The sequence below is a fragment of the Rhea americana genome, unplaced genomic scaffold (assembly GCF_003343005.1).
Source record: "Rhea americana isolate MKP2758 unplaced genomic scaffold, rheAme1 scaffold_1, whole genome shotgun sequence".
Taxonomy (NCBI): Eukaryota; Metazoa; Chordata; class Aves; order Rheiformes; family Rheidae; genus Rhea; species Rhea americana.
Genome location: NW_028185038.1, coordinates 14,280,095 through 14,304,552, shown reverse-complemented (window position 1 = coordinate 14,304,552; position 24,458 = coordinate 14,280,095). Strand labels below are relative to the sequence as shown.

The window sequence follows — 24,458 nt, the reverse complement described above, 5'->3', positions numbered from 1 at the left end:
CAAATTTGGACGCCTTTTTTTTTTTTTTTTTTTTTTTTTTTTTTTTTTTTTTTTGGATATATTTTAATGATATAAGTCCCTGCTATCTCCACACTTAAGGAGGCAGAATTCAGTCTAGTGTTTAAAAAGAGAAGCTGTACAGAGACGCCAGCAAATGCAGTTTGGGTGCTTGCGCTGCAAACAAGCTATCCGTCTGACTTGGCACTGTAAATACTAAAATTGGAGATCGAGTTAATGACTGGGAATAACGGAACAAAAAGAAGGAGGAGGAGGGAAAAGCGTTGACAGTTGACACGACGGGCAAGCGTTGACAAATGACACGCATGTTTCAGGGCAAGCTTACGACGGTTACGCTTGGAATAAGGAACTAAAATATAAAGCAAGGGCTGGATGCAACACTGCACGTTCAGCTGGGAATGTAGGTTAYGCACTTGGTACTAATTCATGTCCCAGCGAACAGGGGAAAAAAAATCCCTGTTTAATTCCGATGGGACTTGGGCTGTAGATTTTTTTGACGAAAAAGCTCTGGATAATTCTTCTCTTATATATTATTAATAGTTCTATTACATTAAATCTTAGGTGCTCAGAATTATCCTCCGGAGGTGTTTCTGCCTCCCTCGCCGTCGCTCCCAGCTGAAGCCCGGGGTGACTCTGCTCCCGGGTAGGTGACTCGGGGCTTCGGGAACGGCCGCGCAGGTGCGGAGAGGCGCAGTTGGCGATTGCGCATTGCACTGCACGACCAATTTCTTGCAAGCGATTCAGCCGCCGCGCTTCGGGGAGGGATTTTCGTGTCGTCAGGGAGGCGTTGCCCTCCAAAAGGACTAGTTTGCGGAGTCTGAGGAAAGAAATACGGAAACGGATGGGCGGAAAGGAGGAGGGAGTGATGCAAAAGGCGAGCGATRCACAAGGAAGCTGGTGGGTAGTGAGGAACCGGTGTTCGGCGTGGGTTTGAGGGTGCAAAAAAGGGCAATGTCAGAGACACTAACAGCAGATGGGTGGAAAAAAGCCTCCTTTGGGGGCATGCAACTGCTATGGGGTGGTCTGAAGCAAATGAGCAAAACYTGACAAGGCAAAAATCAAATCTCAGGCAAAATCCCACAGGCTCTTCCTTTGYATTGCTGCTCCCAAGCAGTTTCTTGCAAAAGTGATCTGTGTTAATGGCCAAACACACCGTGCTTCTCGTGGCAAACCTAAGGCCTTCTCGAAGGGGGCTTTGAGGGAAGTTCTGGGAAAAAAAAAGAAGGAAAAAAATGCAAAATCCAAAAACCAAGAAGGAATGTGGGAGTTGGGACCGCCCTAGCGCACTGGTGATGGATTTGCAGAGTGGGAGCGGAGCATGAGCTCCCAGGCTGGGAGAGGTTTCTGCAACAGCAGTCAATTAAAAGTATRTGGGATAAGGGGTTGTGTGTTTTTTAGATGCTGAAGCTAGTGCTCAGAGCGCAGGGGTAAGGGGCAGCACTGCCTTGGATGTGCCCTAACGCTTCGAACGATGCCTTCAGGGATGCTTAAGGAGCCACCCGGCCGCTGTAGCAAGGTGTAGCCTGATGCCTTCGTGTCCACCTCTTCGCAGAGGCTTTTAAAAACTAGAAATTGGTTCAAGAGGGAGAAGGAAGAAGAGAAGAGAAGGGAAACTGTAAGGGAACAAAAGATTTCAGGGTTTTTTGTTTGTTACCAATAGTCAAAGCCTCCTGCAGGACCTCTTCCTTAGTCAGGTCTAAGGAACTGTTCCAAATGTTGTCTTACCCCCTGGGATTTGCTGTTTGTTGAGTGCAGAGTAATTTCTAGAGCTAAAGCGATCTGGAAGAGTGTTTTCTTTCTTTGCTGAGAGAGACCATATTAGCCAGGAAAATAGTTCAATTGAGATTTTCTAGATGCAATTGGGGATTGTGTCCTCTAGGTGGGCACAAAAAAAAGAAAAGAAAAGCTTTCGGATGAGCAGAATCCCATGCTCAAATGATTAAATTTGTGTAATTTCCTAAAAAGTGGGCTGCAGGGAGAGTGGCATCCAGCGAGCTTGCACAGAGAGGGCGTCAGCAGCGTTCCCTGGAGCAGCTTCTCGCCGATGCGCTATGTTATGCCAACTCCGGCGAAGTCTTTTCTCCTTTACTGCTAGCATGGCTATAATTCCTGTTGCTGTCCTGGGAATTTGGCTCTTGGAGAGCTAAGTAATTTATAATTTTTTTTTTATTTTAAGAAATGATGCCTATGCCTAATTTAAAGGAGAACGCGCTCCTTCGGGCTCTGCGGCTGCCCTGCGAGGGTGCCGCAGCGCAGCTCGAGTCCTCGGCCAAAACGGGGCGCAGAACTGGCAGTCTGCTAGGGCAGCTCCAGCTTTAAGTTAGTGCTGCTGCAAGGTTGTAGCCCCTAGAGCCTAAAGCTCTAGGCTTATCTGAAAAAACATTCAAGATAAGGATAGAGCAAAGTGTATTTCTAGCCCRCTAATCTGCATGCATTACAATATTTTCTACTGCTTCTCAAGATTTTTTTTTTTCTAGAGCAAAACATAACTTACCCAGCTACTTACTCAGAGCACTCCTGTAGGTGTCAAAGCAAAATATTTTTTTAGTGTTTAAGAATCCTAGTGACTGGTACTTCCCCAAAATAAATCATTAAATTGAGAAATTATTCTGAGACTTTGTTTCGATCCAAAAGATTGCACGTCCTTTTATGTTTGCAACATTTTTCTGCGTATCCAAATACAATCCGCAGCAGCRCTGCGTCTTGGCCAGCTCAGTACGAGCAAAGGCATGTTTTAAATGAACGGCCGCAGACCCCACTAATTAATTAGACTCCCCCTAGCCCTGTGGATATCTCTTTTACTTTTCCCCAAGGCAATATTACCGGYTGTTAATACAGCACGTGTCAAAAGCAGGTTACCTTAGTTAACCTCATTTCCTCCGTTTAGAGATGACAGGTCAGTCACACTTGTAACATGCTTTGAGAGCTAGGCATGAAAAATCCAGCATAAACACTAGGTAACTCTTGGGATGTGCATATATATATGTGTGTGTGTGTGTGTGTATATATATATATATATATATATGTATATATATATTTTCTCCATTGACTTCTTCCGCTGTCGTGTCTTACTTGGTGGGCAGTGAGACCCTCCTGAGAGCATTTGCTGCGCTGGTTGCAGAGCAGCGTGGTTCGGGCGCATCCCGACCGGGAATTTGTTGCATGGCCTCTCCTCGTGGCTGCTCAAATGGTGCATTTTTATTTACTCTGTGCCAYGCATCCAACTTAATAGCTATTTGTGTAATGCCTAGGCACGAATGGGTTTCTACTGAGAATAAGGAAAGACCCAGTGAGGATTTTAGGGGTGTGATTTGCCCTCAGCACCAAGCAAAACTGCTTTTTATTGCTTTTTTTGTAAGTGATCAGTTGATCCACTTCCGTTGCCACCTGGAGTTAGGAGCAGAACTGGGTGTTAATATCTTCCGTCACAATAAAATGACTGCTAAAGGCCATTACGTTTTGGGGAGGAAGAAATTGCATGTATTCAGTTTTAGCTGCCTCGGTAGTGTACTGGTGCGTGTGTAAATCCGGACGAGCGGAATCGAGGGTGCGAGAGGAGCAACGCGGCGCAGCCCGTCATCCCGGAGCGGTTGCGTTTTGATTCGGATTGATTTTGCTCGTGTTTGCAAAGTGCACGTGTTATCTGTAACGCCTCTGYGTGCTTGTGTTTTAAAATGCTGTAATGTTGACTCGTGGGATGTTGGCCTGTTTTTTTGGCAGCCTCTTAGGATTAAATTCCACTCATCTGAAAAACTGCACCCTTAGAATAGCTGACGTGGGATTTAAGCGTATTTGTTTGTTGCTCTCTCCTTCGGAGTTCTTGGAAATTACATTTGCGCTGCCTAGTTTACGTTTCAGGCAACTTTATTTTTTTTCTTTTTGAGTGGCAGCAAGTATTTTGCATGTATGCCTAAGTGTGACATGAAGAAATTGCGATAGCTGCATTATAGTAGTTTTTTTTTTTTCCTTCTTTTTTGGGACGATATAAAGCAAGTAACTGCCACGAGACGAAAAAGTGGCCCAACTTTCCCAGCTGGATGTCATACTTTGCAGCGTATGTAACCAGAGAAACTGTGAATTATGTAAACTTCTAAATAGGATTCTGGGTGTAACTTATTACCGGGCTGCCTGGAAGGATACCGCTCGTTACTCCCTCGCGCTTTCTGAAGCAGCGTTACGCYGGCTGTTTTTTGGAAGTGCAAAACTTTATTGTTGGGGAAAAAAAGAAAAAAAGAAAACAAAAATCAAGGTGTTAAATGTTATGCTGCTATTTTTCTATCGTGGAAGAGTGGGAGGTTTTGGCAGGCCAAAATTAAGTTGCGTTGGGGACCGAGGGGTTGACGGYGGAGGTCCCGCGCCTGCTCCGCGGGTCCGGCTCGGCTCGGGGCGAGCTAGACGGCGCTCGCGTTGCCGCGGAGGACCAACGCGGTCGCCTTGCAAACATCCCTTCGCCCTCCCCGCCCCCCCAAGTCTCATTTGCCTTCCAAATGCAACTTTTATTTTTTTTTTTATTTTTTTTTCCTGCCGATAAAGCTATCCCTAATTAAGATATATTGCCTTTAGGCAATACAGCCTTGAAATTTCAGAAATTCAGAGCTGAGCGTTCGAAACTTCAGGTTTCATTGTTCAGTATTGAAGTGACACCGTGTCCTGGATATTGTGCCCCAGGAATTGCTAGGCGCCGAAGAAAATCATCCAGCTGAGTAACAAGGTGTTAAAAATATAATCAGTTTGAATTTTGAGTTGCTTTCATGTTTCTGAGCTTTTGAATTCAAGCCACAGTATGAATGTAAATCTTCCTTTCTAGGCCTCATCATTTAAAACCATATATATGTGTGTGTGTGTGTGTGTGTGTGTGTGTGTGTGTATATATATATATATACACACACACATACATATATATATATATATACACACACATATACATATACACACAAATACATACGTAGAGAGAGAGAGAGAGAATGTATTTTCCCTTAATCATTTCACTAAGATCTTAGGCTTAGAAAAAGAAAACAGTTAGGAGACTCAAGAAAAAAGTGAGTTTGATATGTGCTGTCAGCTGTGTATCCATTTCACTTGCATAAACACCCTAATTAAGAGAAGAAATGTTATGTTTTTCCTTTCTTTTATTAATCTTCACATGTCTTGGGCTGGAAATGGGAATATTTTGTAGACTTCAGGACTCTTGATGTTAAAGTTCTGCTTTTAAAGGCTTGAGGTAGAAGTAAACATCCCAAATACAGCATTTTCGTAAGGTTTTGTTAATGTTTTGCTTTTATTAGGGTTGATCTGTGTGTCCCATAAGTAATTTGCCGGTTGTTTGGAAGAATTACCAACCTCATTCCACAGAGAAAGCGTTCAGGTCTCTGTTCTTCGCAAATCCATCTCAGAGCACTTAAAAATGTTAAATACAGTCTTTAAAGGCCACACCAAAGCATGCATTTTTCTCAGTTTTCGTACTTTAAAAAGTGCTGCAGCTTTTAATGTTTCCYGGTCTTACAGATGGTTGGGGAAAAGGAGTAGGATGTTATTTAATCAACTCCATAGAAATATATATGTTGTTTTTCCAGTGCTGCAGGAAGTGACGGATGCCATGAAATAGAGCAAGTAGCTTCCACGCACCCCAGTTCAAAAATATATATATAACTGATACGAAGCTTTTAGAGCAAGAGGAGCCAGGACTGGCTTTGGGCTGCTGGGTTTGGAAGTGGCCCGGAGGCACTGGTGTATGTTTTTTTTCCCTTCCTCCGCATTGGGCTCTTGTGTTTGGTGTTTTCCTTCATGTAGTTTTAATTATCGCTGCTATCTCGCACTGGAGAAACCTCGTGGTGAGGATCCCCCCTTGGGCGTAGCATGTCCTGTTGTCCAGGTGCTTCCTTGATGGTCACGTAGATGTTCTGGGGGCCCCATTGCAGCAGCCTCAATGCTCTATTTTAATTTATTTTATTTGGAGGTGGGGGAAACTCTGCATTTCCTTGAAGCTGAGTGCTTATGAGCTAATCCGAGCAAAATACGTGCACATTTTCTATATAACGTCCACTTTCCTCTTTGCAAACTAGGGCAGAGGTTGGCTCTCGTCGCTACGCGTGGCGTTGCGTTGGCGAGCTTGCAGTGAGTAAATCGCCAAACTTCCACTTGCGTTTTCCTGCAAATTGAAGTGTTTCTCCTCCCTACAGAGTGCAAGAAAACAAGCCACAAAACTGAAAGGCACTGTGAACCTCAGGGGATTAAAAAGATTCTCTCGCCTTTAAAAGAATTGAAGTTGATTGAAAAGCGCTAAGGTTTCCACGAAATAACAGAACTTAAAAACCTAAAAGGAAAATTATAAGCAATTAGGATACTTTCTTGTTTCTTGTTTCTTTTTTTCTTTTTTTTTTTTTTTTCCTTTTTTCCCTTTCCTTGTAACCCTGTGGGCTGCAAAGTTACTTTTTCCAGCAGCCTGAGAATTTCACGTGCTGTAACGGCCGAATTGTCCTCTTTCGGTTTTGATTTTGACTTGCGCGGGGTTTTTCTTTTCCTTTTGCGGGGCGGGGGAGGTTTGCACCCAAAGCCTGGCTTTTCGTCGGAGCGTGCGTGCCCTTGTCAGCATTTCAGTGTATGGAGGTCAAAGCGGAATATGAGAACGTGCCTTACATATTCATAACTGCATGAATTGTCCCAAAAGAAGGTCTCTTTCTATGCGCTGCCCGTTTGCATGCTTAGCTAATAGTTCAGTGAGCACCATGTCAGCTGCTGCTTTACTGATGCAAAGTGCCTTTTTTTTTTTTTGCCTTTTTGTCCTTTTCTTATTTTTTTTTAAGCGTAAGATTGCAGACTTTTTCAGAYGAGAGCATCAGTGCAATCCCCCTACGTGTGATGAGGGACAGGGGTTCGGAGGCCAAAAGGGGAGGGCTGCACCGTAGCTCTGTTACAAGTAAGAAATCATTGAACTGCTCCATTCAGCTATACAGATAYGCCGATCAGAAACTCCAAAATATCCTCCTAACCCACATACAGCTTTGTTTTAATATTCTAAGTCTATGAGCACCTGCCTCTCAAAAGGAAGCTTAAAAAAGTAAAAAGGGGGGGGAAAAAACAGAAAAGAGGTGGTTATGAATAATGATAAGAGATGCGGAAGTGTTTGAAACCTGTTATGATCTGTTAGTTTACTGAAAGTAAAGCAATTTTCAAAAGGAAATGCAGCAAGCAAATAATGTGAAATCTAATATAAACTTTAATTTTTTTAAAAAAAGGGTATTGGAGGGTTTTTTGTTGGTGGTAGCGGTTATTTTTTGTTGTTTTTTTCCCCTTTAAACTGCTTTAAGCTTTACAAAAAAAGGATAATACCAGGACGATGTGCTCTTGTGTGAGCCCAGTTTTCAGGGAGACAATCGTGTTCGAGGCTCCGGGTCTGGAGCCGCTGCCCTGTCCAAAATAATAAATAGAAAAAAAAATCTGCTTTGGGGCACTTTACCAAAGCTTTACGTTTTTCCCCCCATGTATTGACTTTCCATTATAGATTTGATGTTGCATGCAAAACTGACAGAGCAAGATAAACATCTTCCCAACGGTTGGTTTTGGGGGTTTTTAGTTTAGTTTTTTTTTTCCCCCCTCCAAAATAYGCTAATACAGCCTTTATTATTACAACGCCACAACCAGTGGAGAATTTGACACTATCACATTAACTGCTAATGTATAAATGCAGCGCTAATGTCCTGGAATTAAAGCACTGGGTAATGACCTTCCCTTGGTTCAGCCGTTAAAAATACATTAATAGTCTGTCTTGCAAATTGGACCTTGTGCAATTTATTCGTTCAGAGCCGGATCCTGTTTTTTTTTTTTGGTTTTGGGGTTTTTTTTGTCGTCGTCGTCGCCGTTGTGCGGATGTCTGTTTTTTACTTTGCTGGAAGTTTGCGAAGGGAAAAGCCCGTGAGCGGGCCGTTTCGGGCCAGCGCTTCCTGCGCCGCGAAGCCGCGGAGGAAGCGGCGCCGGCGGCAGGAGCCCGCTCCTCGAGCAGCAGCCGTCCTCTCCGCGGCCGAGGTATTTCCACGCTTTCCTCCTCCCCTCTCCGTCTCCTTCCTCAGGGCTTCTCTACGAATCGGCGCGCTCGCTTATTTATCCATTTATTTACCGTCGGGGAGGCGGCACGTGGGCACGGCGCGCCGCTCGCTTTCCTCCGCTCTCGGGGCCCCGCGCRCGCTCCGGTTTCGCTTCCTCGCCGGCGCCGCTGCGATCCTCCGCGCCTCCTCGGGCTCGCCAACGAAGGAAGGTGTCTTATTTAGTCTTCCACTTTTGCAATTCTTTTTTTTCTTTTTTTTCGTATTTTCCTCCTCCAGGCTGCGTTCGCGCTGTTTGGCTTTGAGGCTGCCACGGTTAGCAGGGAACTTGCTGGCGGGGCTGGCAGGCGAGAGCGGGAGGGGGACGTTTGCTTTTATTTATTTTTTTTGAATTGACAGTGTTTTAGGTAGACCTCTGTAGATGTAAGATGAGCCTGAAATTACATAGGCCTCAATGAATGCACATCATCTTTTCGGTTTGTTTTTTGACTGGTTGCAGTTGGAGGTTTAATTAAGCGGAAATCAGGGTGCAGAGTTAATGTCTGTTGCAGCTAAAATGAAAGTGGCTCTTTACCTTGCCGAGTGACTTCATGTCCATAAATCTCACCCCGAGGAGAGCTCCAAAGACTCATCCCCTGTAAAAACATGCCTAGTTTTTTTTTTGATATCGCCTTATATCATTTTACAGATTCATTTTTGCAACATTTCTTAATCACATTAATTAACGCGTTAGGGTATAATTCTTATTGTCTGCAGAAATTACTTCAATTAAATCTATTAACRTATTATCATGATTGTTATATTATTACCGCTTGCTTTGTCACTGCTCAGAAACTACTCCAGCGAGCTCGGATGTTTGCAGTTAGTTAGCAAAACCCGTCRTGTTTGTGCTTTTGCCTTTTAACCGAGGGATAAGGTCACTGCGAACGTCCTGAATAATCTCTGTTTCTGGGCTGGGGTTTCCGCGGTGAGAAAAGGTGGAGGGGGCAGCGCGTCTCCCCTGTAGCGTGAGGCTGGGGGGCCGCGAGGGTTTGGGCTGGCTCCTCGCCGGAGGAGCGAAGGCGGGAGGCGCAACCGGCTTCGGTGCCGAACTTCGTTACCCTCGAGGAATCGTTACGGGCCGGAAAAAAAACGGCCCCGCTGTGTCAAGGCAAAAATTTATTGTTAGTCTCATTGAAATCTTTAACAGTTTAATCAAATCGTTATTATTAATCCAGATCTGCTTTTTAAAGGAAAAGAAAGAGCAGGATGGTGGGGGGAAAAAAGCCTCAATAATAATRTGGTTAAAATTATTTCCTAGCATTTACTCCTTTCTCTGGGGGTTCGCTCAGCCTGTGCCCRGCCCTGCCGGTCCTGAGGCCGTTAGCTTTAATTTTTGGTGCTAGGAGCTGTTTTGGCAAGTTGTCAGTGTCCCCAGGCCGTTGCACGGAGGAGTATGTGGATGGTGGGGGTTTCTCCTTCCTCTTGCTGCCCAGGAGCAGTGTGATACTGACGATTTTTTCCTCCTCACTCTGGGGTCTGCATGTCGCTATTTTTGTGTGTTTTTCAATATAAAGTAATATTACACCCTGCTTTTTCTCCCCTGCATTGCAACTCCACGTTACGCTCAAATTCCTTGCACTTTCAATGTCTTAGATATTTTGGGTACTTATACTTTCTTATCCCTAAAACCACAGGCTTGCATTCCTTTATCCAGCTGTGGGCGAGTGTTTATATAGCCCGGGGTCCTGGTGTCCTTCTGTGCCCCATCTCGCAGCATCCTGCCCCTCTGCTCCTCCACGCTGCACCCGCTGTCCCCTCTTCATGTCCATACTCCTCTGCACCATGCCATTGCACTGGCATCAGAAATACTTCATTCTACCCAGAACAACTGCTTGTTACTACTGTCCGTATCAGAATTATGGTTAAAGCACAGAATTATGCAAAGATAAGCAAAATTTAAAACAAATTAGGCAATAGCCACCTGGTCATTAGGAAAACTGCTGTTACAGCTAAAGCAACTAAAACGAAGCCCCAGGCTGGCCAAGGCAAGATGAGGCAAGACTGACGCACCTCAGTCCGAGGCCTTGCACAGAGACTCAGCACAGCGCCGCCTGCGATGGCAGTACTGTATTTAGTGGGCTGCGAGGCTTGAACTTGATGAGTGAGATCATTGTTTGGGTTCACCCGTGTTGGCTGAGGACCGAGCTTGGTGGCACCAGGAGGTCCTCCCTGGTCTTATGTCATGTCAAAACCGGAAACTATTGAGACAGAAAAGAAGTAATTTGGCCTTCCCAGAGCAGATGCACATTGGCTTACTACTAGCAGACAAGCTCAATGGAAAATATAAAAGTCGATCCAACTGAAGTAGATAATTGCTGCCATGAATTTCAAAGCCATATGCATTCTATTTGTCTTCATAATCTTGCCGTGAAAAAGCTGTTTTCCTCTACAGCTAGGTACTGCTTGTTCACAATTGCCCTAAGATGCCTCTATAGCCAATGCAAAGATATTGCTACCCCTGTTTCAGGCCCCCTAAAATCCCTTAGATACCCTCCCAGTTGCTTATTTCTCTTTGCTGACTAAATAGGAAATCTTGGACACGTAGATTTAATAAATCTGAGCCAAAGAGATTAGAGATTTGTCTATGGCAGATGAGTTTCAGAGCCTGTGCTTTCACAGCTGTTACTGGTAACTAGCTTAGCTTAAATTTATTTCATATATGGTCTGCATAGGCGTCTGCTGTACTTTAGATTGTATTGTTATTACACCCTAAATGAGACATGTCCACGGGAAGTCTATGGCTGAGCATGGAATTCGATTCTCGTATTTCAGAAGAGAGGATAATGCCCTAATTAGTTCTCTTCCGTGTAATGCAATGTCAGGGGCACTGCTAAATTCTTTTCAATTTGACTATCACTCCAAATTGTTAAACCGTCTGCTGGTAGCAGCCGAAAAGATGRCAATGCAATAAATTCCTAGGAAAAAAGTTAAGATGCCTAACATCTGCTCTCCACCAAGCTCAAGCATCTTCACTGTACTGATGTTTTGCCACCTCATAAAACAGGAGAAGGAGGTCCCTGCTCTGAAAATCTTGCAAGTTCAAATTATTTGCAGCTAGACACTCCCAGGATCCATCCTTGTGTGACTCTTAGGCCTAAATAGTGAAGAATAATAGAAAAGGAAGAAGACAAGCAGAGRAGAGCAATGTAGTTTCTTACGATACCTTTAGAAGGTCCTAGCCCAGGTCTATCTCTCATTCTCTATCTACTCATTCTTTGTTATGAYTGATGAGGAAATACCTAGTCATGGCAAGTAGAAGCTTGCAGAAACTGCTGCCTCTTTGGAGCTTCATGACCGCGTGTCCTGTAATTATGTCCTATATAGTATTTAAGTCAAATTACAATTTGCTTAGCAGTATGGGCYATGCTGGTTAGTGGAAAGAGAATGCAGACGTATTCTGGATAAGCTTATGCAGCTCTGAAGGTGCTGGTAGACAGACACTGTTGAGAAAATATTCACATAATATTTACTTAAAACATTCCTGGAGCCTCTTTTGGCGTTATTAGTCTGTCATGAACATCTGCAAACACACACTTATCAAAAACTCACTGCCAAATGTTGTGCAGTTAGCGAAATCAAATACACACTGGCGAATGCCATAGCGGAGCACAGTTAATGGTTGAGCTGTGACTTAACTTACATCCAAGTGCAAACATAATTAAATTAGAAAAAGTCCTGGACCAAATGTAGGCGATGTGGACTGCTTGGAATGCAAAGACGAGTCTGGGTCCAATCCTACTGCTTCGGTCTGCTGAACTAAAATGGTAGGAGACAGGCACGGAAACCCAGAGCTGAATCCAAGTTAAAAAGCTGAGCGAAGCAATCTAGTGCTTGGGACAACGTGGATTGTTAATGTTCTGCTGGTTGTGGTGATACAAGCTTGCATAAAATGGTATGATTTAAGAGGACAGACTGATGGCCTTTGGGACTGGTGGAGGTTGGCACTGATTCTTGGCGTTTTCCTGACATTACCTAAACGAAAGAAGTTGATTCCTAGTTCCCTTTTCTAAATACTTTTTTTTTTCTTCTTAAGAACTCCTTTCTCTTCTTTTAAGGTGTGATTTATCTGAGCTTAAGAATTTATTTCTTCCATGTTCTTACTTTCTCTGGCGTGAAGTGTAATAAATYGTGAGGACTGCGAGAACAGGAGAGGGAGGAACGCACAGTGGAGATTCCCCCCAGCAGGAACGCTGGTGATCTTAAGTTTAGGGAAATTCCCCCTGGGGTTCAATTCTTTTGGTAAGCAGAAGGATGACCCCTTCTAAAGAAATTCAAGGCTTGCAGATGCCTCTGCTTTCTGTCCACCTCCAGCGTCTCTCGAGCATGGCCCTGAAAGCAAGGCACCATCCTGCAAGGCTTAGCAGCAATTTGAATGCAACAATTTGTACCTGCAAAGCACAGATGTTGAAAGCGGAAAATCTGAAGGTGCCGTATGTTTCCTGTAATTGAAAGCAGGTGCCCTGAAGGAAGCAGAGCTTCTGTTTCGCTTTACGAAGTATCTAGTTGGCAGAGCTGGCAAAAAAAAAAAAAAAAAAAAAAAGGAAAAAAAAAAGAAAGAAAAAAAAAGACTTGAACGCTTCAGTTGCTAGGACCAGATAAAACGGATGAAAGCTGCTGCTGTTTCTTGACGGTTCGAAGGGGTTCCGGTGAGGGATCAAGGTCCTGTTGTGTTGGGCACCGCAGAGGAGCGAAGTGAAGGCCCTCTCTGCAGCGAGAGTTCAGAGCGCGGGGGAGAGGATTGCATTGCAGATGTTTAACGGATGTGATGATGGAGGGGAAGACCGCGATAACCGATGCTAGGCAGCGCTGGGACTCTGCCCTGAGACGGATGCTCTGTCCCAGCTCCGCTAAAATAGAGCTGCGTTAGAGCTGTCCCGCTGCTGCACGCGTGTGGGTCCCGGGCGCTTCACCGAGAGCTCAGGCTGGCGGGTGAGYGGCAAGGACTCTGCCACCGCGTCCTCACCCACAGCTTCCCTACGTCACGCTCCCCATCCGCGCCTCGGTTTACCCGGGAGCGGGGCATGTTTGTCAAGCGTTTGAAGACATAGCAGAGCTGAGTGTGTTACCCCACTAAACCGGGCTGAGTTGCGTTCGAGCTGGAGCCCGGCCTGCAGGTGTGAGTCAAATGTTATAACTAAAGGCAAAAAACCCCCAAACCACAAAATGACCAAGAAGCACCCCAAAACACTGCTATTTACTAATGCTTTTAGCAGATTTTGTAGCGCTGCAGGCTTGAAGACCTAAGGTTATTTCGCAGCTGCTGCAGCAACCCGCTTCCTTTCTGCGCTTCAGGCACGGCAGCAAGTGCAGAAAGAGGAAATGGCTTTGACGAAAAACATTTTTGTGCCCTTTCCCTGATGAAACGGATAGTGCCGAGTGCAGTCTTGTCACGCGGTTCCTGCAGCTCCCCAGAAATACCTGTTAAGTGCTGAAAGCGCTGACTGACCTGTGTGCACCAGGCTCAGAGCTCTTGGCTCCCAATTTTCAACTGACCTTTGAAGACCACAGAGCACTTTTACAGTGTTCTTCAGTTTGCATTGCCCCCAATTTTTTTTTTCAATCCATCAGTGGTAGATAGACATTTTTGAGGAATTTTTCTTCTTTAGCCTATAGARCCACCAGGAAGACAGAAGAAATCTCTTTTTGTCAACATTGTGCCAGAGACCATAAATTCTGCTGAGAAAGTTGAGAATTATTTTTACTGCCTTCAACTTATGGCCAAAATCWGATAGCAAAATTTGGGCTCCCAACAAGTGAGCCTGATTATCAATAGATGTTTATTAGGTCTTCGTTCTTTTTTGAAAATTTTATTCAACTGACTTCATCTGGATGTCGGATTTTAATTCCAGCTGAGATTTTCCAGACTGGGAATTTAACATGTACTGAAATGACTGTCCCCATCATTTCTCTCTGTATCGCCTTCTGTACAGGAAAGGTCAGAAATGTCAGTCAGACGGTACCATTTGGCATGAAGATGAATATAGGAGCTAAAGAGGATTTAAAAAATACATGATCTGGCTGTTGAAACAGAGGGCTAGGAGGCGAATCCTGCTTTTATTCCTCTATCTGCAAGTGACCTTGCTCTCTTTGCACTCCCTGGCTTTCAGAGTCTTTCTGTCCCAGTGTACAGCAGGGAAGAAAGTCCTGCAGGGACCAAATTTTAGGTAGGTGGGATAACTTTGTGGATGATCTCGGAGGCATCTGAGTATTTAAAATAGAGAGGGTTAAAGCCACCAATGCCGCACAGAACCTGAGTCACATAGCTCAAAATCCTGCTGATGGCATGGGAGAGGTGGGCAACCTTGGCAGGGCAATTCCTCGCTGGCTTTTCTTTCTCGATTATAAAAGGAGGAATGGGTGGCTGGGTTACTAAGGCTGRCCTCTGAAGCTCAGTGAAATAAGTCTGAGCCTTAATTTTCCCATCCGTAGGTTATGTCTCATGGTGGAATCAAGATTCTCGCTACTTGAGTGTTCAAAATGCCTTGAGACAGAAGGCAAAGTTGAAAGATAAGGTGGTATTCCAATCAGGATGATGTTTGATCTAAAAACTGCAATTTTGGGACATATACAATGAAAGCACAGCCTCTCCCCCCCCCAAATTAGTACCAGATATCTCTGAGCCATATTACTTTGTGCAATAATGCTTTCAGGAATTGATCTCTGGAAAGCAGTTAAATTTCTAGTCRGTCATGGAAATATCTATTTTAATGTGCACAGCAAAGACGGAGGGACCTTTGCTTGTGATCTGAATATTTGCAAGCAGTTAGGGTTCTGCGTGAAGTTCACCTGCATCTGTTGGCTGGCTGTTTTCTCTGTCTTTAGCTGCTCACATCTGTATACTGCATTAACCTGTAAAATAAAAATATTTATATATGACTTCAGTAGGCGCTGTTAAAGGGTCAGCAAACATCAGCAGTTAGCCCAACCTGCAGAACTGAAGGCTGTGACTGCTCATCTGACCGCACCGCTACTTGGTCTTGCAAACATTAGAACAAATGTCAAGTTTCAGAACTTGAAAGCTTTGCATTAAATATGCAATAATCCACATTATCATGTCATCTTTTTGTCTTTCTCTGGAATGGCACACAGCTCCTGACACAAACAGACCTTCTGTGTTTTTAGTGCCACGTATTTTACATTTTCCTATATGCATTTTGGCAGCAGCATGATCCCGTAACAGGGTATGTGTTGCAGTGATGAGGATAGTCAAAAAGATGGAGAGGATTGTGTTGATTTGAGTTTTGGAAAATCTCATTGAGGAAATCAAAACTGATATTTGTGTATTTCTTTTTGACTCTATTGATTCATTTGAGTTTGAGGTATTCACTGTTGGTTCTTGAATCTTGAAGTGCATCCCTAAATGGATGGTCTGGTGGGATTTCGACCTTCTTACCTGTTTTTAAGGTTCTGCAAATGCGGAGTTTAACCTCTGCCGTTTWACTGGTTGAGATGATGACAGCTACAAACTAGCATCTTCTGTTCAGGTTGTTTATAATTTGGTCTCTGTCATCAATTTTGTTTGGGCTTGATGTGGTTCCACACTACAGATTTAGCATTCAGTCATGGAGTTTTTCCTTTCCCTGTCTCCATTAATTTCCTTTATGGAAATAAAACTAGGAGGTCTGTGAACGGCTGCCTTCTGTGGTACTCAAACCCTATGCCGAACCCCGTATTACTCTTGCTGGACTTCTCTTCAAGGCTGTAGAAAGCTTCCCTATTACTTCACCACCGGTGGGTGAAGCTCTGAATGCCTGCTGCTTTACACTTTAATGTTTGATTTGCGTATCCTAGAAGGTGGAGGGATTCCTGTTGTGTGGTAACTTTTCAAATATATGTTACCATGTTTTCAAGTTTTATCTTTTACGTTTTTTTGTCATGTATATATGATACCAGCTGTCACGGAAAACACAGGAATAACTTCTGTCTGTCTCAAGTATGGTCTGAGTCTGCAAGCTGATACAACTTGAATATAGTTTTTCCTTTTGTCTTCAGGTGCAGAGAAGTCAAATGCCAACTTTTTTTAGGCTGCCTAGGTTATCAGCTTCGTGACTTATCTGATCAGAATAGACATTATAAAATATCCATCGCTCGTTTCCATATCCAGTATGCTGTCATGTGCAAAGAGCAAATTCTCTATCCCTATTTGCTGCGAACTGCCATTTGTAGTGAAGTGGGACAGGTTTTATGAATGAAATCTCAGATTTTGTGCTGGTATTTTTCCTCCGTGAGATATGAAATTTATTCTTCGCTAGCTGCTAGGTGCTTCACAGTTTAGAATTAGAAAAGACTTTGGTACTCTCTGTGCTGTCACATAAGGCTGAGCTGCTGTTGTGGTACATGCGATCGGGTTAATGCTGCCCCTGGAATAAAATTCACTTTTTCTCATGCTCTCTGATATTTTAGTTTCTTCTCTAGATGACTTATTGGCTTTCCGTAGTCAATTCTCATTTTTGTAAAGAACTACTAAGTGCTCTTGCTTGTAGTAGTAACGGGATCATAGGATAACTCAGATTGGAAGGGACTTCACAAGGTCTCTACTCCACCCTCTTGCTCAAAGCAGGGTCACCTGCGAGACCACACCAGAAAGGTCTGTTCATTAGTGGATGAGCTGAGGGCTTGGTCCATTCATGTCTTGAAAACCTCCAAAGACAGAGACTGCGTTGCCTCTTGGGGCAACCTGTTCCACTCCTTGACTGTCCACATGGACAAAACTGTTCTCCTTCTGCCAAGATACTCTAATTTTAATTTATTTATGTTGTTTATTGTCCTCCTGTTATTGCCCAGTGCGTGAGAACTGGGCTTGTACAGCACAGAAGAGGTGGCTTCAGAGCAACCTAATGGGAACCCTCCCATGCCTTCCGGGAGGTTATGGAAAAGATAAAGCCAAGCTCTTCGTTTGCAAGATAATCCCTTACCATTTATCATAACGAAGGTGGGTCTGGAAATATCTAATGTTGCTGACTGTTTGAAAGGACTTTGGAAAAGGATATTTAGAAGGAAAGTAGATTAGTTGGTGTTAATTGTCCACCTGTGTGAACTTCAGGAACTGTGGTCCTCTTTGTAGACTTTGGTTTGTCTCCCCCCCTACTCCTCCCCAATCGCTAGCACTGCGCCATGTGCAAATAAAAAGGGTTGTCTCAGTTTTAGCAGGGATATCACAACTTTCTCATGTTAACTGACAGTCTGAAGTTATAGGAATTATTCTTGCAAACGGTTAACACTTAAGGAAATGAGCAAAGTGTTTGTTCCTCAGGCAGCACCTACCAGTTTGGGTAGCAGCTATAAAAAAACTTGTTTCCTTGTAAAGCAGAGTAATGCGCAAAGGCAAAGAATTGCATCAGTGTTCTCTACTTGTTCTGTAATGCATTTGCTTTTTAAAAAATAGTCTACCAAAAAGTGCACAACTATCTGTGTAGATTTAAAAAAAAAAAACTTTTACGACTTTGATATTATTTCCTCCTATTTCTCTAGGTTTTTGCATTTTTCTTTCATAGTGTTAAGAGGGAAGTATAAGCAGATTGCTAGTCAGGGATGAGTCTCTTAATTTGGATTTCTAAACCTTGCAAGACCCTGTTCCCTCATACTTAATTTGTGTTTAGAGGAAAAACTGGTGCAAGTAGTTACTTAATGAAAGAAACATCCTTTCTAGTCCTTTCAAAGTAGCATTGCTATGACCCATTTTTCTCATTTTGGGTGGTCTTTACTACAGTTTGTGCTATCGCAGCACCTCAGAATCATACTTTTGGACTTCTCAAAAATGGAACAAGATCTCCTCATTCAAAAAAGAGTTTGTGTTTTTCTTCTAAATATAGAGAGTTGGGGAAGTAGGGAGTGGAGTATTACGGAGGGGGATTTAGCTTTTTGTACTGAAGTTATTTTCTAGATGAGACAGAGCTTCTTGTAGAAGTTCGCAAGTATTTGGTGGTTTCTGACACTTTTAGTATTTCTATATATTGTCTTTGCTTCTAAATTTTTAATTAATGCTGACAGGTACAGATTCCTTCTGCTGTTGGAGTTCTTCACTTTAGCTCTTCTTGCTTCTAGCTCCTCCTTCCCTTTGTAATTTTTTGACATTTAATGTGAGACGTTGTAGTATGTAGCTTTAATACAATTCCAGTCCAAATTTTTGAGGAACCATATAAAGCCATCGGGACAGTCAGCTCTGAAGGCCCTTGCTCTTGTTCAGCTCTGGAAGAGCACCAGCAGCGATGCTGAATAGACAGGCCAGCATCCTTTTTAACTTAGAATATGACTAGAAAAGGGGATTATGTAGGTTTTTTTAGCTATATAAACTTTGGATAAATTTCAAGACTAGCTATGTAAAAACATACGAACAGCCTTGTGGGACCGGAATAAATGTCCATCTAACCTAGCAGCCTGTCTTCGACAAAAGCCTGCAGAAAATGCATAAGGACCAGGAAATAAAAGAATGATGAAAGTTTCCAAAGATGCTGCCTTTTCTATAGGCCTTCCTGGATTTTGTTGAACGGTAGCATGGAGCTTCCTGAGTTTGAAGTTATACCCCCATGTATGTGTTAAATTATAGCTTTTGTTGGATTTCTTTTCCATGAGGTGGTTCCTTGCAAGCTCCAGCAGACCATGCTTTCTCAGGACAGGAGAGCTCAATATATTTTGAGAGTATCACTGTATACTGCTACATTATTATTATACCCTCCTGTATATTAATAGTTCAGAGCTGTTAGTATCATCCCACACATTCTGTGTTTGTGCCAGCATGGTGAATCAGAAAAACATCTGCCCGGGAGGTAGAAATGTGTTTTTATGTATAAACATGTGAACGTAAAAACTCTGCGACTTTATGTTCTCTGGTGTGACTTCAGATGAGAGAGAGACCTGTGAAAGCCAGGGGTTGGGAACCAGCCTTGGAGTAAATCCCAGGTGAGAAGGTCAGAAAGCGTAAGGTGTCCACAGCACAGCACAGTTTGCAAAGAAGAAAACTGGCCCAGGGATCTTCTATGAGAGGACACTGAATATATACATGCTACCTATTTATTTTGCATATCTAAATGACTTTGTCATTATTATGCGTCTGTGTTGCATATCTTGAACTTAAAAATTCAGTGCAGGGATTTTTTTGAGGTAACATTGACACTGCTGGGGGTTTTAAGACCTTTTTAAAGGATTTTTGAAGTAGTTCAATTTGATGCACTTGGCATGAGTGGTGTATGCTAARCATGATGCCTCCAGAGCAGTAGTCAGTGTGGAGGCATTGGTGAAGAGATACAATACAGGAAAAGATTGCTTACAGAACCTTTGTGAACTTCTCTTTTCCTTTTTTCTTTTATTCTTTTTTTYCCCCCATCATTCAGGGAAGTGTGACTACCTAAAATTCCCAGAGCACACTGAGCTTTTAATAAATAACTTAATAGGCTTGAGGGTCACTATGATCCTTCTGTTGATACCGTTGAGTCCACTGGCAGCTGACACCTCTCTGGGAGGCAGGAACRTCAGCCCAGGAAAGCAGCATTATCGTCTTGACAGATGCACGTTATAGTGGCAGCTCTAAATACATTTAGAAGTAAAGTAGAGCTCACCTGTTTCATAGGAAACCTATTTTATGCCACAATTATTGGCATTTTTTTTTTTATTTTGTTTTGAAAGGTACTGTGGTAAAACAAGGTGGGGGGGCTTCAGTCTTCTGCACAGCCTTTCTGGAAATTCCCAGGAAACTGTTAATCATTGCATTAGTAAAAGTAAGATGAGCACAAAATTCCCTTCCTTCTTTAATTCCTCTGCCTTTATCTTTTTAAGCTTTTTTAAAATTGTGTTCTATACCAAAATAGATGGTGAGTTGATCAGAAACCTGCCAGATAAGAAATCTTACTGGCAGTGAAGATGCTGTTGCAAGTAGTTAGTAACATCACGGTAGCCTTGTTCCACATTTGCAATTAATACACGTCTGTGTTTGCATTTGTTATAGGACTCTTGACAGCACCAACATAACAAGAAAAACGAACAACCTGAGTAATAAATCTCTGGAGGCATTCAGCAAGTGCCATAGGGCTCATTAATCTTGATTATTCCCCATAATAGATAACTTCACAAATCATCTATTCTCCCCAATCATGCACATAAGGATAATGTATATATAATAGCCTCCCATACTGTAAGACGCCAAAGAGAATTTCATTTTTAAATATAAGTCTTGACAAATGCAAGACAAATATTTATGGAAAAGGGATGGGTTGGAATAGCAATGAAGTGGACAGAAACGAGGGGGGCAGGGACTGTAATGGAAAGAAGGTAGCATCTTTTCCTTTTATTTATTTATTTTTTTTCCCTTCCCCTACATTATGATGTCTCTGTTTGAATCAAGGAATACATTTATTTGTAGTTTGAAGTAAATGGGATTTTCTTCCCAGGAGTTTTGGCCGGAGAGATAAAGGAGCCTGCAGCTGCAGCCTTCRTGCATGCTGTTTAAGGAGTGTAGGCAGGAGAAAACAAGCAGCTGAGAAATATCCTGGATTCCAAATGATTTAGTATTCATAATTTATGCTACAGCAACTTTTTTTGTACCTTTCCCAAAGTCTTTCTCTGAAAAGAGCTAAAGAGGAGCACAGTTGTAATCAGCTGTGCACTCTGCTTATCTATCAGGGTTTCTCAACTGCAACTTAAATATGCTAGTGCATTAAAATAGATCTGGGAAAGACATCGCATTTTCTATACGACTCTCTAGTTCTTTCAGTATAAATAGCAAAGGTGCTCTAATAGCTGTAGTTGCCACATTACTGCAGACTGGGCTTCAGCTCACTGGTTGAAATACATTGGGTATCTTAAAACTAATTGTGCGAAGAGAAGGAGTACATGTGTTAAGACCTTAACTTTAAAAATATATATAAATACTCTGTTTCAAGTGCAATCAGTATTAAAAAGGGCAAGTAAGGCGGGAGGGGAAAGGAAACTAGAAGTACTCTTTTTTTATAGAAGCAGGTCAGCGCCTTTCACACCTTCATAGTCAGCGTGAGCCTGATGCTTAATTTGTGCCGTTTGAGGTCTCGGGGCAGAGCGCCGTGAGTGCTGATGATCCTTCCTCTTACATGCTGTAAAGTCTGAGATTTGGTTACCCTGATCCTTGCCTGCAACCCATGTTCTCCCTCCTTCCTTCCTCCTCCCCCATGTGTCCAAATGCTTTCAAAACTCCAAGATTTTGTTCTGTGACCTGAGGCACCAAAATAGCAATTCTGTGCRAGTGGAAAGGATTTAGGAGAGCAACAAGTGAATCGCTTTAGGGAGCRTTTCCTCTTCATCTTCACCCCCTCTTTGTAGCAAGTATTTAGGAAGTATTTTTCCTTAAAATCTAAAGACAAGAGAACAAGTATATCATCTTTTACAGTTGAAACAAGAACAGCCTGAACTTCGGATCCACTTCTTTTTTTTTTCCAGTGATCTGTTTTGCGCATGGGTTGAGCCATTCTGCTGCTTTAAGTCTTTGCGTGCGAATTCAGTACATATCCACAAAGCAGCACAATCCTCTAACATACTATCTTGCACTGGCAGAGAGGTGAAGAATGAGTATTACCTCTAAGCAGTTTTTAAAAGGGGAYGTGTGTGAAAATTTCAACATTTGGCATTTGTATTTAGACCCAAATATTCTTCAGATTTTTGCAAAGAACTTTCTTAGTGTTAAACAATATAGTATGTTTTGGCTTGAAAATTTTCTTTGATATCAGCACAGCCCAGTAGTTTGAAGAATAATTCTGGAATCCAGATAAATATGTTCTATTCTTAGCCGTTTTACCAGCCACAGACAGAAATTCAAGTAACTCGCTTAATCTGCCTTGGCCTCAGTTTCTCCCCTCTATAAAACTATATTAATAATACTTCGCCATCTTTGTAAAGTATTCCACGGTCTTTTGATGAAAGGAATTATTTTAAGTTCAAAGTGTTACTCTTAATGAAAGAATGAACTTGCTTATTCTTGAAGAAGCACATTATATAAACATCAAAGAGCTGTTGGTACGCAGCGTTGTTCTGCCATAAGGTGCTTCTCTGTCTCAGTGTGCAATGTTATTTTCTCTTTCACTTCTCCGTTACGTGGTTTGGACACCAYGTAATACAGCTGTGTGAATGCCAATGTGTGCAGCTGAACCTAGTGTAGTGATTGGCATCATCCGTAATTTCCTACTCTGAAAATTTGAAATTTGCATGCTGATGGATGCACAGTGATGTGCCATCGCTTGTGGCTTTTCTTCTGCTGCTCTGCCAAGTTGGTGAACTGATTCTTCAAAAGAGCAGGTGGCTCATGTTGGAGGTAAACTTGAGTTTACCTGTTCAGATTGTGGTCCAGAAAGGTTTTGTCTGATTTTCGCCCTTGGACTCATCTTTAGATAGTGCCACTCTCAGTCCCCTTCAGAAGTGGGGCTATTCTGATCCCTTTTTAGGGAAAATGGTCTAAATGCCAGGGTGGTTTGTCTAGGAGTTAATGCAAAAAGCCACCTCTTCAGAAAATGATTGACATTGTAGTTGGCCACCAACAAAAAGAGGTTAACCAGGTGGATAATATGCTGTACCATTAAATGAATTATCAAACATTTTAATATTTTCCTGTTTRTTGAATTTTTCTGCCACTGGCTAGTCTCAGTTCTAAGTCACATGAACTTGTTTGTGTCTCTGGTGCTTTTTTTTCCCCCAATGTACTGAAGAGTGGCAAAGTCTTACTTTTACCCAGTGCAGCAAATTTTGGGTTAATGACTTTTTTCAAAGTAGATTTTGAGGAGAGAGTTGGAAGGAGGGGTGGAGGATGGGTCCAATGAAGGGCTTCTCTACACGGGGAAGTTAGTGTGTGGCCAGTGAGGAGGCCAGCTTGCAATGCGTTGGCAGCACAGTGCTGCTCCTCCTGGAGACATTACTGCCTTTGGGCAGTGGACTGTGCCATAGACATGCTCCAAGTGTGGACACTTGATGTATGGGAGAGGCCAGGGGCAGGCGAGTAAGCCAACCTGGTAGAGTAGAAGTTGATCTTGATGCACCTTGCACGTCATCTGGGTTGGAAAGAGAAGAATCAAGTGGGCTGCTGAGAGCCCTGGACAACGTAACTCCAGAAGAGCAACATTTRTGTTGCCTTCAACAGTGCCATGTGTCCGGTACTCTAATGCCTTTACACATCTTTTGGGAAAAGGCATTAGAAAGCAGCGGTCCTTGCTTAGGTAGCTATGAGCTCGTTTTTCTTTTTTTCTTATTAGGCTGATGTAGTGGTACCAAAGGTGGTTGTGACCTGTTGGTTTAAAATGAAWTTTTAAATGAGGGTTTAAATTGCTTAGGGCTGGAGTTAAGCAAGGCCAGAATGAGCCTACTGAGAGATGTTTGCATCTGTTGAGGTGATGTGGAGAGAGCGGAAAGCCCTRCAAGAAGGCGCGAAGGTGTTCTGGGTCCAAGCACACAAAGGGTTATGAGGGGAAATCAGGGCCCTCCAGGCCTTGCAGAGACAGGACTATAAATACAAGGAAATAAATGGCCAGGGCGTAGCTGGCGTGATCATGTCCATCTTCCAAGAGACACCATCTAGTATTGCAAGAAGGCAGCACTTAACACCGCTGCCTAAGGTATTCTCATTTTACCTGTGAAAATGTCTGCSTAAGTACCGAGTCAATGCTCACATGCTTTCCTCTGCAAGCTGAGGTAACCCAAAACCTGTTGGTGATGTAAATCGAAAAAATCCATTATCTGGTTTATTTTTAAATTGTTTGGAAACTTGACCAGTGCAAGCAAGCAGCTCTAACTGACACCCAACCTCCGAGTGTCCGACGCAGAGTTTGCAGTCGTGGTGGAGTCCTGGCTTTCATGCATCGAGTCTGAAAACAGAGAAACACGTAGTTAAATTTAGACACACGATTCAGAAATAAATATACAGTCTCTCAATTTTCAGACTAGTACCTCTCCTATGGGGGAAAAAAAGTCTATGTAATGCTGTTTCCATTATAAACAGGCTAATTTTCTCAAAAAGTCTCTTAATACTTCAAAAACAAGTAAGTTAGTACTAAAAACATTTTCAGTGCTTCATTGCCTTGGGTTTACAATATCATTTGCACGTCAAATTATATTTCATCTTATGATTTAGTAATGCCAGAAGAATAGATCTAATTCTGTGTCTCATGATACCCTTAAAGATGGAAGATTGCTTTCCATGGAGTGTAAAACTCAATTTGTAGTCATGTGTATAAAACATGACTTTATGGCAGATTAGCTTGCTGTAGATTTAGTTCCCTCAGACAGTGAACTGAAAAATATTAGCATTTCACTGAACACAATATTAATGGCAAGAAGAAAGCATTATTGCAATGTAGAAAGTAGAATGGGATTTTTGAAAGTAGAACCAATAAGCAGAATAAAATGTATTTA

The 24,458-nt window shown here is 42.7% G+C and overlaps 1 protein-coding gene across 5 annotated transcripts in view; it reads left to right on the top strand.

Annotated features, from left to right (window-relative positions):
- Positions 1–24,458, top strand: part of CELF2 (CUGBP Elav-like family member 2) — a 326,855-nt gene that overhangs the window by 142,583 nt on the left and 159,814 nt on the right. The window contains exon 1 of one of the 5 annotated variants that reach the window (XM_085299465.1): positions 8,007–8,040. The exons of the other annotated variants lie outside the window; for them this stretch is intronic. The gene's annotated coding sequence lies outside the window, so the exon portion shown is untranslated. Of the gene's footprint in view, positions 1–8,006; positions 8,041–24,458 lie in introns of those variants that run through there. 5 annotated transcript variants of the gene reach the window in all.